The 17,194-nt window shown below is 42.7% G+C and overlaps 1 protein-coding gene across 3 annotated transcripts in view; it reads right to left on the bottom strand.

The window, feature by feature from the left end:
• CABCOCO1 (ciliary associated calcium binding coiled-coil 1) overlaps window positions 1-17,194 on the bottom strand; it is a 186,012-nt gene that overhangs the window by 100,952 nt on the left and 67,866 nt on the right. The window lies entirely within an intron of this gene.

The raw sequence follows: 17,194 nt of genomic DNA, 5'->3' as shown, positions 1-17,194 counted from the left end.
CTGTGTTTATCTGAAGTTAAATGTTGCATGTTAAGTAATTTCCACATCTATATGTCTGGGATTTATGGGACCAAATTTCAAAACCTGAGCCTCTTCCAAATTCCTGAAGTGCTCCAACCATAATTGGCAGCTGATGATTTCTCCAACCACGTGAAGAAATCTCACATTATTGAGACCTTCACTAATTCAGACTGACTCATGCTCCACATCGGTGCCAATATTGGAAGGGAAAACAATATGGTCTGCTGGAAAGTCTGGTAGAAGGAGAGTTTGAAGACCAAAGGAAGACTTCTGCCTGACTGCACAGGGAAGATCTAGATTTAACTGACTCCACCTGTCCTGATAGTGCTAATGATCACCAACTCGCTAGCCAGCTAACATTAGGGAGATTTTCCACTAGTAGTTTGTGGTAATTAAGTTTGGTTGATTGAAAACTTCACGATGGACTATACTTCTGATAGATCTGGCAGTCCTGTCAATTGACAGATGTTTCCCAGCACGCTGCTGGCTCTATGTTACTCTCTCATCTGGCTGCCAGCCTGTCTAGATTTAGGGCCTTTCCTGGGGCCCCTGGCACCGAAGGGGTAAGGGAACGTGGAAACATAGAAAAGGGGAATGTGTGTGTGTAGAACAGCCTGTCGAGTGAGTCCCCAGGGTGACAGCAGAGATGATCCTGCGGGAACGCCTTCAAAAGCATTCATCTTTTCTAAAAGATTCAACCCCTACGCACATTGCGTTTTCCCTTACAGATGTGGTCCAAAACTGGAACTTTCTTTGGGAACATTCTCTTCACAAAATGAATTGCCCTAAAGACATTTTGCTGCTTCTTCAGAGTGTTCATTTCCAAAAAAAGGAAGCCCACTACTAAGAAAAATCAGTACTGTCTAGCAGTAAAATAACTAAAATAGACCAAAGAGAAGTTAAATGGTGAAGAATTCTTGAGAGGATAAACTATAATTCATTCACACCAAATGAAAACTACTTAAAACGTTTTTCTAAGCCAAGGGATGAAAATAAGAAAATCCATGATAATATTTGTAAGACTTCTGAGCTGGAAGGCAGGTGTAGTTAATTAGAAAAATAACAGAGGCTATTATTTAGTAGCTAGTGATTAGTCCTGACAACTAAAAGGCAGGGAAATGATATTTTGGTTTGGAATATAGGTACCGAAGGGTATTAATTAGACAATAAAGGGAGCTTGTGGAAGGAGAGGCAGAAGACCCAGGGAGAATCCTAACCTGTGAGAGATGTGTAGAAATTTGTGAAAACCAAGCAGCACCCATCGCTGGCTTAATGAAGTAGGTGATGAAATGATTTTTCTCAATTTTTCATAATTTGCTTTGCAACCTTAACAGCACAGTCAACTTTACCTACCCATAATGATGGAATGAAAATTTTGCTAGGCACAGTTTAAAACTGGCCCAGGAGTGGGCCAGAAAAAGAGAAGGCACACCTGTGTTTATGTTGATGTGACATCCATGCCCCTGACCACTGATTCTAACTTTATCACCACTCTAATACTAATGGTAATAATCATAATAGTTATTATTATGATGAGTATTGTTGTTGTCTTTGTTAAGCACTTAACTGTGTGCCAAATTTTATTAAGCAATGCGGTAGATGCAAAATAATCAGGTCCCACATGGGGCTCAAATTCTGAACAGGATGGAGAACAGGCACTGACTCTTCATTTTGCAGCTGAGGGAATTGAGGCACAGAGAAGTTGTGACTTTCCAAAGTCACACAGCAAGTATGTGGCAGAGCCAGGGTTAGAACACAGGTCCCGACTCCCAAGCCATATGCTCTTACCACTAAGCCACACTGTTTCTAACAGCAGCGCCATATAGCAGCTGCTTGGGAATCATGCTATTTATTTTTACTTGGCTAAAAGATGGGCACGCATAAGCTGGAAGGGCCAGTTATAGCATTTCAATATATAGTGAAGAACAATTTCAAACTATATGAGATGGCACAAAACCGTTAGGAAAGCAGTGATCATTTTGAGTTCATTCATTTGAGTTGGGGGTAATCTTAAAAGATGGAACAGCACGGGGGTTGTGCCATGGGGACAGAGAACTAGGGGTGGAATTTTGAGAGAGCAGAGTTTCTCCTATGACTACCATTTTTCTGGTCCTTCTGGAGCTCCAGGTCTAGGCACAGTCAATCAAACAATGGCATTTACTGAATGCTTATGGGGTAGACAGCACGGTACTGAGAGCTTGGAGGAATATAATGGTTGGTAGACACATCCTTTGCCCATAAGGAACACAAGTAGTTCCTCTTGCTCTTATGCACGTAATCTGATTCCACTGCCGTAGCTGGATCTAGTGGACACTGGTATAAGAGCATTACAGCCATTGTGAGGTCTATTTGTAATTTATTTTTTTGTGTTAATGTCTGCCTTCTCCTCTAGATGGTAAGCTCATTATAGGCATGGAATGTGTCTGTTTATTGTTATACTGTACTCTCCCAAGTGCTCAGTACAGTGGTCTGCACATAGTAAGAGCAAAATAAATATGACTGACTGACTGTTGGGTGGCTGCTGCTGCAGAACTCTGGAACTCCAACCTCTGTCCTATCCCCAGTAGTTCAGTACAGTGCTCTGCATCCAGTGAGCACTCAATAAATACCACTGATTAATGGATTTCCAGAGTGGGCTGGGTGGGGTTAAGCTGGGTGAAAACAGGGCCAGGTGCACCAAAAAACCATCCTTTTTTTAATGGTATTTGTTAAGCACTTATTATGTGCCAGGCACTGTACTAAGTGCTGGGGTAAATGCAAGCTAATCAGGTAGGACACATCCCCTGTCCAACATGGGGCTTACAGTCTTAATCCCCATTTTACAGATGAGGTAACTGAGGCCCAGGGGAGTTAAATGATTTCCCCAAGGTCGCGCAGAAGACAAGTGTCAGTCGGCATTAGAACCCAGGTCCTTCTGACTCCTAGGCCTGTGCTCTATCCACTAGGCCATTTTGCTTCTCTTTCTGGGTAAACAGCGTGGAAGGGAGAGCCACGCATCAGTCTTTTCAGGTACACCTGCACGAACACATGGGATTTTGCCACCAGTTTAGTTTTTTTTATTTATTTATTCATTTAGGAATAGGATGCTACTTGTTGGTGAGGCCAAAAAAAAAAAAATCTTCCTATATAAACTCTGTCCTCCCCTTGACTTTCCTATCACTGTACACAGCCCCACCATCTTCCCTGTCTCACAAGCCCGGAATCTCTTTTATTCAACTACTGTTTTCAGTCTGTCACAAAACTCTATCAGCTTTACCTCCTTGACATCTCTAGAAGACACCCTTTCCTCTTCATCCAAATTGTTACCATGCTGATCCAAGCATTTACCATATTCCGCCTTGACTACTATATGAGCCTCCTCACTGATCTTTTTGCCTCCTGTCTCTTCCCTTCAATCCATATGAAAAACTATTCAGTCCAGATCTCTCCACTCCTCTAAAACCTCCAGTGGCTGCCCATCCACCTGTTTTACACAGAAACCTCTCACCACTGGCCTTAAGGCACTCATTCAGCTCTCCCCCTTCTACCTAACGTTGTTGATTTGCTACAAGCCCACACACTAGGCTCCTCTAACACTAACCTACTCTCTGTACCTTGATCGCATCTCTCCTGTCACTGACCCCTTGCCCACATCTTCCCTCAGGCCTGGAGCTCCCCCCACCATCATATCTGACAGTCCACTACTCTCCCCACTTTCAAAACCCTCTTAAAATCACATCTAAGCCCCGATTTCCCCTACCTGCCCTGCCCTCTGCATCACTTATGCACTTGGCTGTTTACCGCTTAAGCGTTTTGATTCTCCACCCAGCCCCTCAGCATTTACATACTTAGCTTTATACTACACTATTTCCCCTACCTGAAATTTACTTTAATGCCTGTCTCCCCCTGTAGTCTGAAAGTTCCTTGTGGGGAGCGATTGTGTCTATTTATTTTATTGTATGGTCCTCAGTGTTTAGAACAATGCTCTGTAAGTAGTAAATGCTCAATAAATACCATTGATTGATTTATTGAGGTCACAAGCATGAGTGCTGGTGTGGCTTAAATATATATCTATATGTATAGTAACGATATTCATTTTACATTGTGGGCACCTATAGTTCCTAGTCGTCTTAAAATGTTGGCTTCATATAGGACCCAGCTCTATTTTCAAGCCTGCCTGTTATCATAGTCTTTCCAGCCAATGTAGCCTCCCAACAGACCACTACTATGTTGCACTATTTGTCACTATTCACTCAATCATATTTATTGAGCACTTATTGTGTGCAGAGCACTGTACAAAACACTTATTCATTCCCCCCTTCCTGGCTTTTGTCTGCCCCTTTCAGTTGATTAGACTGTAAGATGGTGGGGGGCAAGAAACATGTCTACTCACTCTGTTGTATTGTACTCTCCCAAGCACTTAATACAGTTCTCTGCACAAAATTCATTCATTCATTCAATCGTATTTCAATCACTGCACTAACTGCTTGGAAAGTACAATTCAGCAACAGATAGAGACAATCCCTACTCAACAGTGGGCTCACAGTCTAGAAGCGCTCAATAAATATGATTGACGATGGTGATGACTACCCAGTAGCTGCTTAGGTATCCTGCTACCTTCTGTTCTTCGCACATGTTATGCTCGGGGAAACTGTGTTGCTGTGAACTTTGCCTCGCTGCTAGTCATCTGTTTTTCAAAACCTCATGGTTGCTAAACTCATCCTACCATTTGATGTTGGTTTGTGGATGACTGGCTAAACGGCTCCAGAAACCGGACGCCTTCTGTAGTGGATCCATATCAATCAATCAAACGAAGCTCTTTATTTAGGGCTTACTATGTGCAGAACACTGTACTAAGGGCTTGGGAGAGCACAGTAGAACAGAATTAGCGGATATGTTCCCTGCCTAAAGAAGCTTACAGTCTAGAGGGGTCTCTAGAGGGGCCTCACAGGCATGAACTACCAAACTGTACTTTCCAAGCCCTTAGTACAGTGCTCCGCACACACTAAGTGCTCAATAAATACGATTGAATGAATGGATGAATGAATGAATGTAGAAAGTTGGACTCTAAAATAGTTCGATAGGCTTTCAGCTCCATAAGCCCTACTCTCTCCATCTTTTAAAAGTAGGCCTTTTCTGTTTCAGAGACATTCCCTGAACGGGAAGCCCACTTCCTGAGGCCAGGCATGCAGGGACTGTTTGACTGCAAGCAGGCTGAAAAGGCTCAAGCCTGGAGTTTTTCTCCAGACCAAGTGATGCACAAACTGGCTCAGGGAATGAAGTGATTAGTGGGTCCATTCCTGTCTACCAGAGGAGCCAGAGAAGGAACCAGTCTCAGCGCGAGCAGAAGGACTCCCTCTCAGGCTTCGGTGCCATACAGCCGAACTGAGAAAAACAGGTGTCTGATAGTTAGCTGGGCATCTGCTCTCCTCAGACCGGTTGCCGGGCCAAGTTTTCTGTGCCCCAGCAGCAATCTGGAAGCCGGTCATTTAGAATCCCGTTTATAACATTAATGCTTTGCTCGTTTAGCTCTCTAAAGTCAAACTGGAGAACATCTTTTGACACTTTTTGAGTTAAATGGGACTTTCAAAGAAATCTAGTCTCGTGAAATCTTGTTGACATCACATCCATGTGAAGTGGAAAATTTGGTCACCCTAGATGGACCGATGTCCATATTCATTTATCAAATTACCCCATCAGTAAAGATTACCCCTATCACTTTATACGTCCAGAAGGTGTTTCATTTCACAAGAGTGGTAAGACATTTCTGTGATTTTGTTCTTACCAGCTGCACAGCCCTGAAAATAAAAGACTAGCAGGTTTTCCCTCCCAACTACAGACTTTGGCTTGCCTGGATCTGTGCAATCCTATGATCAGAAGTTAAACATTTCTGCGGCCATGAAAACTGCAGGTGAACACAAAGCATAAGCGACTTGTTTCCTTTTTAAAATCACCCCCTTTCACCCCCTACGCTATTTCCTCGTGCAAGTACCGAACTACTTTGCCACAAAGCACTTTGTTGGGTTTTTTTTTCTCCCCACTTCCCCATAATGTTAATGATGCTGATGCAGCTGCATGATTTGCATTGAAAGTTGCCCTATTTTGTAGGCTGAATACCAATAAGGTGGACTCCTTTGGAGCATGTTTATTCTCTCTTGATTGACTCTTTACTTCTCTGCTTCTCTGCACAATGCACACTGGCTTACACATTCCCAGCCATCTGTCAAACTCATATAACAATTTCTAAGACTGCTAAAAGCAATCAAACCATAATACTATGGAAACACCAATAGGTGGACCAATGCTGCAAAAACTTTTTTTAAATAAAGAAAGCCACTTAGAATATGTTGGGCTAGGATAGTGTAGCTGATATCGTGCTAATCCAGTGGGTCCCTAAGATGTTAGTGACTCTACCTGATAAAGAAGCCCTCTTGATTACTTGAGAAAAGAATAAAAATAATACTAATGATAGTAGTTGTTAAGTGCTTACTATGTGCCAAGGGCTGGGGTAGATCCAAGGTAATCAGGTTGTCCCACGTGGGGCTCACAGTCTTAATCCCCATTTTACCGACGAGGTTACTGAGGCACGGGGAAGTCAGGTAGCACACAGCAAGGTCACACAGCAGACGAGTGGTGGAGCCGGGATTAGAACCCACGCCCAAATGAACAATTCGCCATTTCCTTGGCCCGGTTTCAGGAGTCCAATTTATGCTTGAGCTACACGCAGTGACTCCCTAGCACTATCATCTCCTGCAGACTGTTGTATTGTTTGGAGCTGGAGTAGTCATTCATTTATTCATTCCACAGTATTTATTGAGCTCTTACTATGTGCAGAGCACTGTACTAAGTGCTTGGAATATACAATTCAGCAACAGATACAGTCATTCAAGCAATGGAACATCTGGTTGGTCTTCAGGTAATTAAGGACTTGAAGTTGGGCTGCTCCAAAGCACACCCACAGAGAAAAGTTGGAGCAGGCCACCCTGCAGTTCAGACAGGTTAGGTCACCAGTCCCCGGGAAGAGTGTAGCTCGATCTCGAATTATCCCAGGCCCTGCACTGCCTGGGAAATTGCCTGGGATCTGCCCTAGTGCAGAGCCAAACTTTCCAGTTAGCCTCAGATTTTCTCTCAGCCTTCTGGCATTCTCTCATCTTGGGTGTGACCTAAAGCTCTCAGGCCTGGCTTTACCATTTTTCTCCATGTTGGGCAAGTGTTCTAGTACCGTTCCCTATTCCAATCTTATCTGTGAATATCCCTACTATTTCTTCAGGCTAAGCTGGACGCTCCGGAGCCTACCGGATTTGGGAACCCTGGAAATGTTAGTAGAGACCGAGAGAAGATGTGGCATTTCACTTTACATCCTTATGCCTGCCACCCACTTCCAGTGTTTATCCGTCACAACGTTTTATCCATTAGCTTGTGATTAAAGGAAGACTGAGGCCTTGCGTTCTAGGCCCAACGTTAAGCACCAGGAACAATTCTGTGGGATTCATAATTAATAAATAATAAGATTCTCATCTCTAATAATTAAATCTTCATCTGCTAAGGAACTTTTGTATCAGGGGAAAAGAACATTGCCTAATCACAGAAACGTGAAATGCATCTCTTCAAAATAAAGAGGACACATTCATAATGTTTTGCGGACCTTTAAATCCCCAAAGACAGGGAAAATACATAATATCAATTATGAGAGGAAAGGAAAATGGAGTTGAGTCTTACTGGTAAACACCTTTTCTTTGGAAATGGGTCAATTCAGGAAGTTATAGTGATTCATTTGAAACAAATCCCTTGCAATGGTCAAGTGGCAAATGCAGCCAGCATTATTTTCTCCAATATTAAGCTTTTACATTTAAGAAGAATTAAATTTAAGTCTAGCAAGAAACATTAAGTGGGCTAGAAAATTTGACTTTCTCCATTATAAACAAGTAAATGGTCTAAAAAAGAAAGCAACCAGACTTTTGATTCAAAATGTGGGCACTGCCATTTTCTCCACTCTTTTCCTTGGATTTCTTTGAGAAGATTATAGGGGAAACATTGATTTTGTTTCTATGCTTTGGGGAAAATGTTCTTTATTTATAATTTTCTATGCTTTGGAAAATAGATTTCAAGGGCAGCAACCATTCCCTATCAATAGCAGAGTCGAAGAGTTGAATTGGAGGGGCAGATAAAGTTATAACATCTTTTTAAAAATCATTTTTTCAAATAAGTATAACAACAAGTTAAAATCTTTTGGATTTCTTTCTCATCAAGAGTTAGCTAATAGGATGCAGGAGGAAAATCTTTTCTAGGTTTCATAGCCCAAAAATTCCTGGATAAGATTAGCTGATTTTGATAGATACAAATCCTCAGGATAAATTGAAGGGAAGAATCATGTTTATAACCATCTTTCAGGGGCTTGTTTAATTCCCAATTACAATATTTTTGGCCTTGTTTTCCTAAAAAGGGTGGATGACATTATAAAACCAATATTTTGCTAAAGAAGTGAAATCATAGCTCAGTAATTTTGAGCAAGAAATAAAAGTCATTATTCATAGGGCAATTGTTTGCTAAGGAACTCTAAGAATTTTCCATACATTTTCACCATCTCTAAAAATCCATGAAGACATGAAAAAATAAATAAAAGACTTTCAATATTCTGATTTTGCCTTGAGAAACAAACCTCAAAAATGAAACCTATCATATCTAACTAACCTCCTTGACTTTAGAACTGCTATATTTCCTATACTATTTCTGTTTACAGTGACTTGAGGAAGCAAGGCAGTGTAACTCAGTGGAAAGAGCACGGGCTTAAGAGTCAGAAGTCATGGGTTCTAATTCCGGCTTCTCCACCTACCAGCTGTGTGACTTTGGGCAAGTCACTTAACTTCTCGGTGCCTCAGTGACCTCATCTGCAAAATGGGGATTAAGACTGTGAGCCTCAAATGGGACACCTGATTACCCTGTATCTATCCCCGGAACCTAGAACAGTGGTCGGCACATAGTAAGCGCTTAACAAATACCAACATTATTATTATTATTGGCTATCCCAAAAAGGAACTGAGATAAAATAAATTACAATTTATGAGGAAAACGGGGATCCTTGCCTAGGGTGAGAAACTGGGATGGTCTGCCAATGATGAGATTTTTAAAATGTGCATTTCTTTAAATTTCTTTAAGAAGTTAATCTTTTTAGTTTCATGAACCTCTCTACACAGTAAGCATTCAGTAAATATGATTGAATGAATATAAGATGGTTCAAGCATGTTCGTAGAAGTAAACCATGAAAAATTTCTATGTCATTTTATGAAATTCAAATAAAGCACATTATTCATTACCTGCTCTCGCTCTTACATAGACTGTGAGTTTCATGTGGGGCAGGGAGTGTCTGACCTGATGACCCTGTATCCATCTCAGAGCCTAGTACAGTGCTTGGCACATGGTAAGCACTTGAATAGCTCCACAGTTATTATTACTATAGGGAATAATAAAATATGAGTGGACTCCATTTCAATAGATTAAATGGTGGATAGAGCATGGACCCAGGAGTCAGAAGGTCATGGGTTTTAATCCCAGCCCTGCTACTTGTCTGCTGTGTGACCTTGGGCAAGACACTTCACCTCTCTTGGCCTCAGTTACCTCATCTGTAAAATGGGGGATTGAGACTGTGAGCTCCATGTGGGACAGAGACTATAGGCAACCTGATTTTCTTGTGTCTACCCATAGGAAATGCATAAGAAACACCACAATTATTATTATTATTTTCACTCTTACACTCAAGTAGAATTATATTGATTCTTAAAGTCCTCGTCACCTGTGTTGTTCTTGATCTATGAATCCTTCTTTAGAAGCAGCATGGTGTAGTGGTTAGTGCATGGGCCTGGGAGACAGAAGGTCGAGAAGCAGCGTGGCTCAGTGGAAAGAGCCCGGGCTTGGGAGTCAGAGATCATGAGTTCAAATTCCAGCTCAGCCACATGTTAGCTGTGTGACTTTGGGCAAGTCACTTAACTTCTCTGGGTCTCAGATTCCCCATCTGTAAAATGGTGATTAAGACTGTGAGCCTCATGTGGGACAACCTGATCATCTTGTATCCTCCCCACTGCTTAGAACAGTGCTTTGCACATAGTAAGCACTTAACAAATGCCATCATCAAGGGTTCTAATCCTGGCTCCACCACATATCCTTTCTGTGACCTTGGGCAAGTCACTTAACTTCTCTGTGCCTCAGTTACCTCATCTGTAAAAATGGGGATTAAGAGTGTGAGCCCAGTGTGGAATAAGATCTGTGTCCAACCTGATTAACTTGTACTTACCCCAGCACTTAGAACAGTGCTTGACAAATAGTAAGTGCTTAACAAGTACCATAATTATCATTAATATTGTTATTTTCTTCCCTCACATGTTGAAATACAGCTTTTTCTTGCCAATTATCATTTTTCCAACCATAATTTTTTGAGTACCCACTCGGGATATTATGTACTCTGTTTTAGCTATCATGATTTCTGAGACTGTAAATCAAACTAGTTATCATTTCAAGCCAGTTGCGTGCACTCTTATTTGCGATCCCAAGAACGCATTTATGAATTCCTGAGCTACAATGAATTATATTTCACACATCTCTGAATTTACACCATTTCACGAATATGACATCGCTTTCAAAAGTACAATGCCAGGCTCATAAAGTAAATATTAGGTAATCCTGCCCCCTCCCTCCTCATGACTTTTCTGTTCTTCCTCCCCTCCCTCACCCACCTCTCCATCCTTCTCCTCTGATCCACCCCGCTCCTGCCTCTACCAGATCCTTAGATGGTCCGTGATACCTGCCTTCAGGGCTGCTAAGTTGGGGGCCATACATAACAGAGTGGGGCAAGGGAAACTGGTAGCTGGATAGCTGCTATGTAGTTCCTTCCTTCCCTTTCTTTCCCACTGCCACTAGCCATGATAGGATCAGGGGAAATGGTAGTTGTGAGGAGTGCCACATAGGCCCTTTTGTGATTCCCCTCAATCAACACTAAAGAATAGGAGCCCCAGGCCATGGAGAGGGACTGGGAGCAACGAATAGCCAAGTAATAATAATAATTAATAAGAATTATTGTATTTATTAAATGCTTCCTATGTACCAAGCACTGTTCTAAGCACTGGGGAAGATGCAGGGTAATCAGGTTGACCCACGTGAGGCTCACAGTCTTCATTCCCACTTTACAGAAGAAGGAACTGAGGCCCAGAGAAGTGAAGTGATTTTCCCAAGGTCAGACAGCAGACAAATGGTGGAGTCGGGATTAGAACCCACATCCACTGACTCTCAAGCTCGTGCTCTTGCCACTGAGCCACGCTGCTTCGACAGACAATACTTCAGAAAAACCAACGGTCACAACTCCTGAGAAGACTCCTTGGAAACTTTCCCTAATCAGACCCATTGATTAATCCATTTTAAGAAAAACAAAACCAAAAGAGTCTAAAATTTGTCTAAAATTTGTATTTTATGCCATTTTTAGGTAGAGGTGATGCACATATTACACCACAAAACTGCATTATATTTCTTCATGTTCTGCTTTAACTTTCTGTGTGATTCTTATTTCATTCTAATTGTTATTTAAAATGTAAAATATATGAATGTACCTAATACTTATCTGTAACTGATTGAGAATGTGCTTCTTGGTATATTTGGTCAAAAAAAACCAAACCTGCCCTTAACATTGTTCCACTGAGAAAGGTTTCTATGAACCAGTTGTGTTGCAAGACCGACGACTCCCTGACCTATGATTATAATACGGTTCACATTGTTACTTGATCATTAACTCATTAAATTTACAAAGGGAACATATTTAAAATGTCAAAGGTTCACTGCTATAAAATATAGGCTCCTCTAAAGATCAGAGCGACACGTACGCAATGCTGACCTTATGTAATGTTGGTATTTGTTCAGCGCTTACTATGTGCAGAGCACTGTTCTAAGCGCTGGGGGAGACAGAGTAATCGGGTTGTTCATTCATTCATTCAATAGTATTTATTGAGCGCTTACTATGTGCAGAGCACTGTACTAAGCGCTTGGGATGAACAAGTCGGCAACAGATAGAGACAGTCCCTGCCGTTTGACGGGCTTACAGTCTAATCGGGGGAGACGGACAGACAAGAACAATGGCACTAAACAGCGTCAAGGGGAAGAACATCTCGTAAAAACAATGGCAACTAAATAGAATCAAGGCGATGTACAATTCATTAACAAAATAAATAGGGTAACGAAAATATATACAGTTGAGCGGACGAGTACAGTGCTGTGGGGATGGGAAGGGAGAGGTGGAGGAGCAGAGGGAAAAGGGGAAAATGAGGCTTTAGCTGCGGAGAGGTAAAGGGGGGATGGCAGAGGGAGTAGAGGGGGAAGAGGAGCTCAGTCTGGGAAGGCCTCTTGGAGGAGGTGATTTTTAAGTAGGGTTTTGAAGAGGGAAAGAGAATCAGTTTGGCGGAGGTGAGGAGGGAGGGCGTTCCGGGACCGCGGGAGGACGTGACCCGGGGGTCGACGGCGGGATAGGCGAGACCGAGGGACGGCGAGGAGGTGGGCGGCAGAGGAGCGGAGCGTGCGGGGTGGGCGGTAGAAAGAGAGAAGGGAGGAGAGGTAGGAAGGGGCAAGGTGATGGAGAGCCTCGAAGCCTAGAGTGAGGAGTTTTTGTTTGGAGCGGAGGTCGATAGGCAACCACTGGAGTTGTTTAAGAAGGGGAGTGACATGCCCAGATCGTTTCTGCGGGAAGATGAGCCGGGCGGCGGAGTGAAGAATAGACCGGAGCGGGGCGAGAGAGGAGGAAGGGAGGTCAGAGAGAAGGCTGACACAGTAGTCTAGCCGGGATATAACGAGAGCCCGCAATAGTAAGGTAGCCGTTTGGGTGGAGAGGAAAGGGCGGATCTTGGCGATATTGTAGAGGTGAAACCGGCAGGTCTTGGTAACGGATAGGATGTGTGGGGTGAACGAGAGGGACGAGTCAAGGATGACACCGAGATCGCGGGCCTGCGGGACGGGAAGGATGGTCGTGCCATCCACGGTGATGGAGAAGTCTGGGAGCGGACCGGGCTTGGGAGGGAAGATGAGGAGCTCAGTCTTGCTCATGTTGAGTTTTAGGTGGCGGGCCGACATCCAGGTGGAGACGTCCCGGAGGCAGGAGGAGATGCGAGCCTGAAGGGAGGGGGAGAGGACAGGGGCGGAGATGTAGATCTGCGTGTCATCTGCGTAGAGATGGTAGTCGAAGCCGTGAGAGCGGATGAGTTCACCGAGGGAGTGAGTGTAAATGGAGAACAGAAGAGGGCCAAGAACTGACCCTTGAGGAACTCCAACAGTTAAAGGATGGGAGGGGAGGAGGCTCCAGCGTAGGAGACCGAGAATGATCGGCCAGAGAGGTAAGAGGAGAACCGGGAGAGGACAGAGTCCGTGAAGCCAAGGTGAGATAAGGTATGGAGGAGGAGGGGATGGTCGACAGTGTCAAAGGCAGCAGAGAGGTCAAGGAGGATCAGAATGGAGTAGGAGCCATTGGATTTGGCAAGAAGGAGGTCACGGGTGACCTTAGAGAGAGCAGTCTCGGTAGAGTGGAGGGGACGGAAGCCAGATTGGAGGGGGTCTAGGAGAGAATGGGAGTTAAGGAATTCTAGGCATCGATTGTAGACGACTCGTTCTAGGATTTTGGAAAGGAAGGGTAGTAGGGAGATAGGACGATAACTGGAGGGGGAAGTGGGGTCAAGAGCGGGTTTTTTTAGGATGGGGGAGACGTGGGCATGTTTGAAGGCAGAGGGGAAGGAGCTCTTGGAGATCGAGCATGAGGCTCACAGTCTTCATCCCCATTTCACAGATGAGGTAACTGAGGCCCAGAGAAGTTGTGACTTGCCCACAGTCACGTTTTTTACATAGTTACCATAACATACATAATGTGAATTTAATGGGACTGCAGCTTGAACAACATTAAACCAACAGGCTTTGGGTGCTTTTTTTCATAATTGTCTCAAACCTTTTTGAATTTCACCCAGTGTGACAAAATAATTCAATCAGTGCTATTTATTGAGCACTTACTATTGAGCCAACAAGAGAGTTGGTATTCATAAGACCTGCTCACAGTCTAGAGGGGGTGAGAGACATTAAAATAAATTGCAGAGTGCAAGGATGCGTACATATACGCTTTGGGGCTGAGGGTAGGGTGAATATCAAGGATAGGTGATGCAGAGAGAGGGCCTAGTCAGGGAATAGCCTTTGGAAAAGAGGTGATTTTTTTGGAGGGCTTCAAAGATGGGGAGAGGAGACTGTTGGATATGAAGGGGGAAGGAGTTCCAGACCAGAGAGAGGATGTGGGCAAGGGGTGGGCACTGGAAGAGACAATACTGAGGCACAGAAAATAGGTTAGTGTTAGAGAAGTGAAGTGTGTGGGGTGGGGTTGCAGGAAGAGATCAGCAAGGTAGGTAGGAGAGGGAGAGCTGATTGAGTGTCTTAGAGCTGATGGTAAGTCATGATATTTATTGAGGTAACTGAGGCACAGGGAATTTTTCAGTGATTTGCTCAAGGTCACAGAGAAGATATGTGGCAGAGCGAGGATTAGAACCTTTGACCTTCAGACTCCCAAGCCCATGCCCTAACCACTAGACCATACTGCTTCTAGAAAAGTGTTCATAGAGCAAGAATGTACTGGGAGACGAGGACTTTATCAATCAATAAAATTCAACATGAGCGTAGAAGTGAAAATAATAACAATACTGTGTGCAGAGCCCTGTACTAAACACTTGGGAGAGTACAATATAATAGAGTTGGTAGGCGTATTCCCTGCCCACAATGAGTTTACACTCTAGTTACAGAGTCCCAAGCTGGATTTACTAATGTGATTCTGTCAACTGTGGGCACGTTGCAGAATCTAGCCCTCACTGTTGGGAAGGAAATTGTATCATCACAAGGACATTATCAATCATGGGGGAAGAGTACCCTTACCGCAAACACCATCAATTTCATTTGGCAGCCACCACTCGACTGAATGCATGTGCCCTTTTTCATTCATTCATTCATTCATTCATTCATTCATTCATTCATTCATTCATTCATTCATTCTTTCTTTCAATTGTATTTATTGAGTGCTTCCGTGTGCACAGCACCATACTAAGTGCTTGTGAGAGTACGCTACAACAATAAACACATTACCTGTCCCAGCGAGCTTTTCTTGTACCGCAGTTGTTACAGTTTGGCTTTAAAGAAAGATTCAATCCTTGCTTCTTTTTTGCACCTAGCCTTACTTGGACCCACCGGAGGACTTTGGCAAGGTGTCTGGCTGCTTACTTTCACAGCAATCGATGAATCAATGGTATTTACTGTATATTTGATTTATCACCCTATTTATTTTGTTAATGATGTGTATATCTCTATGATTCTATTTATCTTGATGATATTGTTTTGTTTTGTTCTGTTTTACTTTGCTGTCGCCCCGTTTAGACTGTGAGCCCGATATTGGGCAGGGATTGTCTCTATCTGTAGCCGAATTGTATAGTCCAAGCGCTTTGTACAGTGCTCTGTGCATAGTAAGCGCTCAATAAATACTATTGAATGAATACTTACTGAGCATCTACTGGATACAAAGCACTGTACTAAGCATTACCTAGCCCATCCAAAGGGCATTTCACTGTTGTAAATCCTGAAACACTTTATGGAATACTAGACTATGGCCACCTCAGCTGTACCTACATTACTAATGAACATGTCTTTCTCTTATTTATTTTAAATTATTTTGTGACTGGGCCCCCAGATAGATTGCAAACTAAGTGAGGTCAGGAAATATGTCTTCTACCTCTCCCATTCTCCTGCAAGAGTTTGGTACAGAGCCTTGCACGCAGTTAGCCCTTATCATATACTATTAATTGATGTGTAATAAATAGTTTGCATGAAAATGAACCCATGATTTATCCAAAAATGTAAGAGTTGTTCTCATAAATATGGTTAGGAAAGATAAGAAACATCTAAAGATTGACTCCAGGAGAGCCAATTTCTAGATTCATGGAAAATGTGTAAATGGCCTAATAATAATTATGGTATTTATTAAGCACTGTTCTAAGCACTGGGGTAGATACAAGATGATCAGGTTGTCCCATGTGAGGCTCAAAGTCCAAATCCCCATTTTATAGATGAGGTAACTGAGGCACAGAAAAGTTGTGACTTGCCTAAAGTCACCCAGCAGACAAGTGGCGGAGTCAGGATTAGAACCCACATCCTCTGACTCCCAAGCCCATGTCATTTCTGCTAAGCCATGCTGCTTCTCTAGATGGGCCTGGGAGTCAGAGGATCTGGGTTCTAATGCTGCTCCACCACTTGTCTTTTGTGTGACCTTAAGCAAGTAACTTAACCTCTCTGGGCCTCATTTTCCTCAGTTATAATTGACTAATCAATACCTGTTTTCCCTATGAGCTCTGTATGGGATAGGCACTGCTTCTGATCTGATTATTTTATATCTAACCCTGCATTTAGTACAGTGCTTGGCACATAGTTAAAGCTACATGTGTACAATTAAAAAACAGGTGAATTGTCATTTTTCTGTGACTTCTGCTGATCATTACAAACTAAAATTTAGTCATGGTCCATTCTGTTGTTCTATTTTGCTTTTTAAAATCCCTCCAAATTTTCTTCAGGGTATTACATTTAAATACTTATTACATCTTAAATCACTCTAATAAACCAAAAGCACTGATTGTGTTATTGAAAAGTTGAGAAAAATATCATCAATACAACTAATTAATGCAACTCTAGCAAAAGAATAGCATTTTATAATTCTGAAATGAAAATTATTTTCCTGCAGCCATGCTGCCAAATGACAACACAATTAAAGTACAGAAGCAAGATATGTAAATGTGCACGTAAGAGCCATGGGTAAGATGGAGAGTCAAAGAGCTGTCTTCCCTCTTTTTTTTTCTTTTCAAGAGCTGATCCAAGAACTACTATCCAGATGCAGGTAAATAATGAGGCTAAAGCAGTCAGAATCCACACAGCTCTCATGAACTTCAAACGAAAGAATGTGGGTCGATAAAAGGGGAGTAGGTAGTATGGACTACTATTTCTTAGGCGTTTAAGTAATAATAATAATAATGTTGGTATTTGTTAAGCGCTTACTATGTGCAGAACACTTTTCTAAGCGCTGGGGTAGATACAGGGCAATCAGGTTGTCCCACGTGAGTCTCACAGTCTTAATCCCCATTACAGATGAGGTAACTGAGGC

The sequence above is a fragment of the Ornithorhynchus anatinus genome, chromosome 3 (genome assembly GCF_004115215.2).
Source record: "Ornithorhynchus anatinus isolate Pmale09 chromosome 3, mOrnAna1.pri.v4, whole genome shotgun sequence".
NCBI lineage: Eukaryota > Metazoa > Chordata > Mammalia > Monotremata > Ornithorhynchidae > Ornithorhynchus > Ornithorhynchus anatinus.
This window is presented reverse-complemented; position numbering and strand designations above follow the sequence as displayed.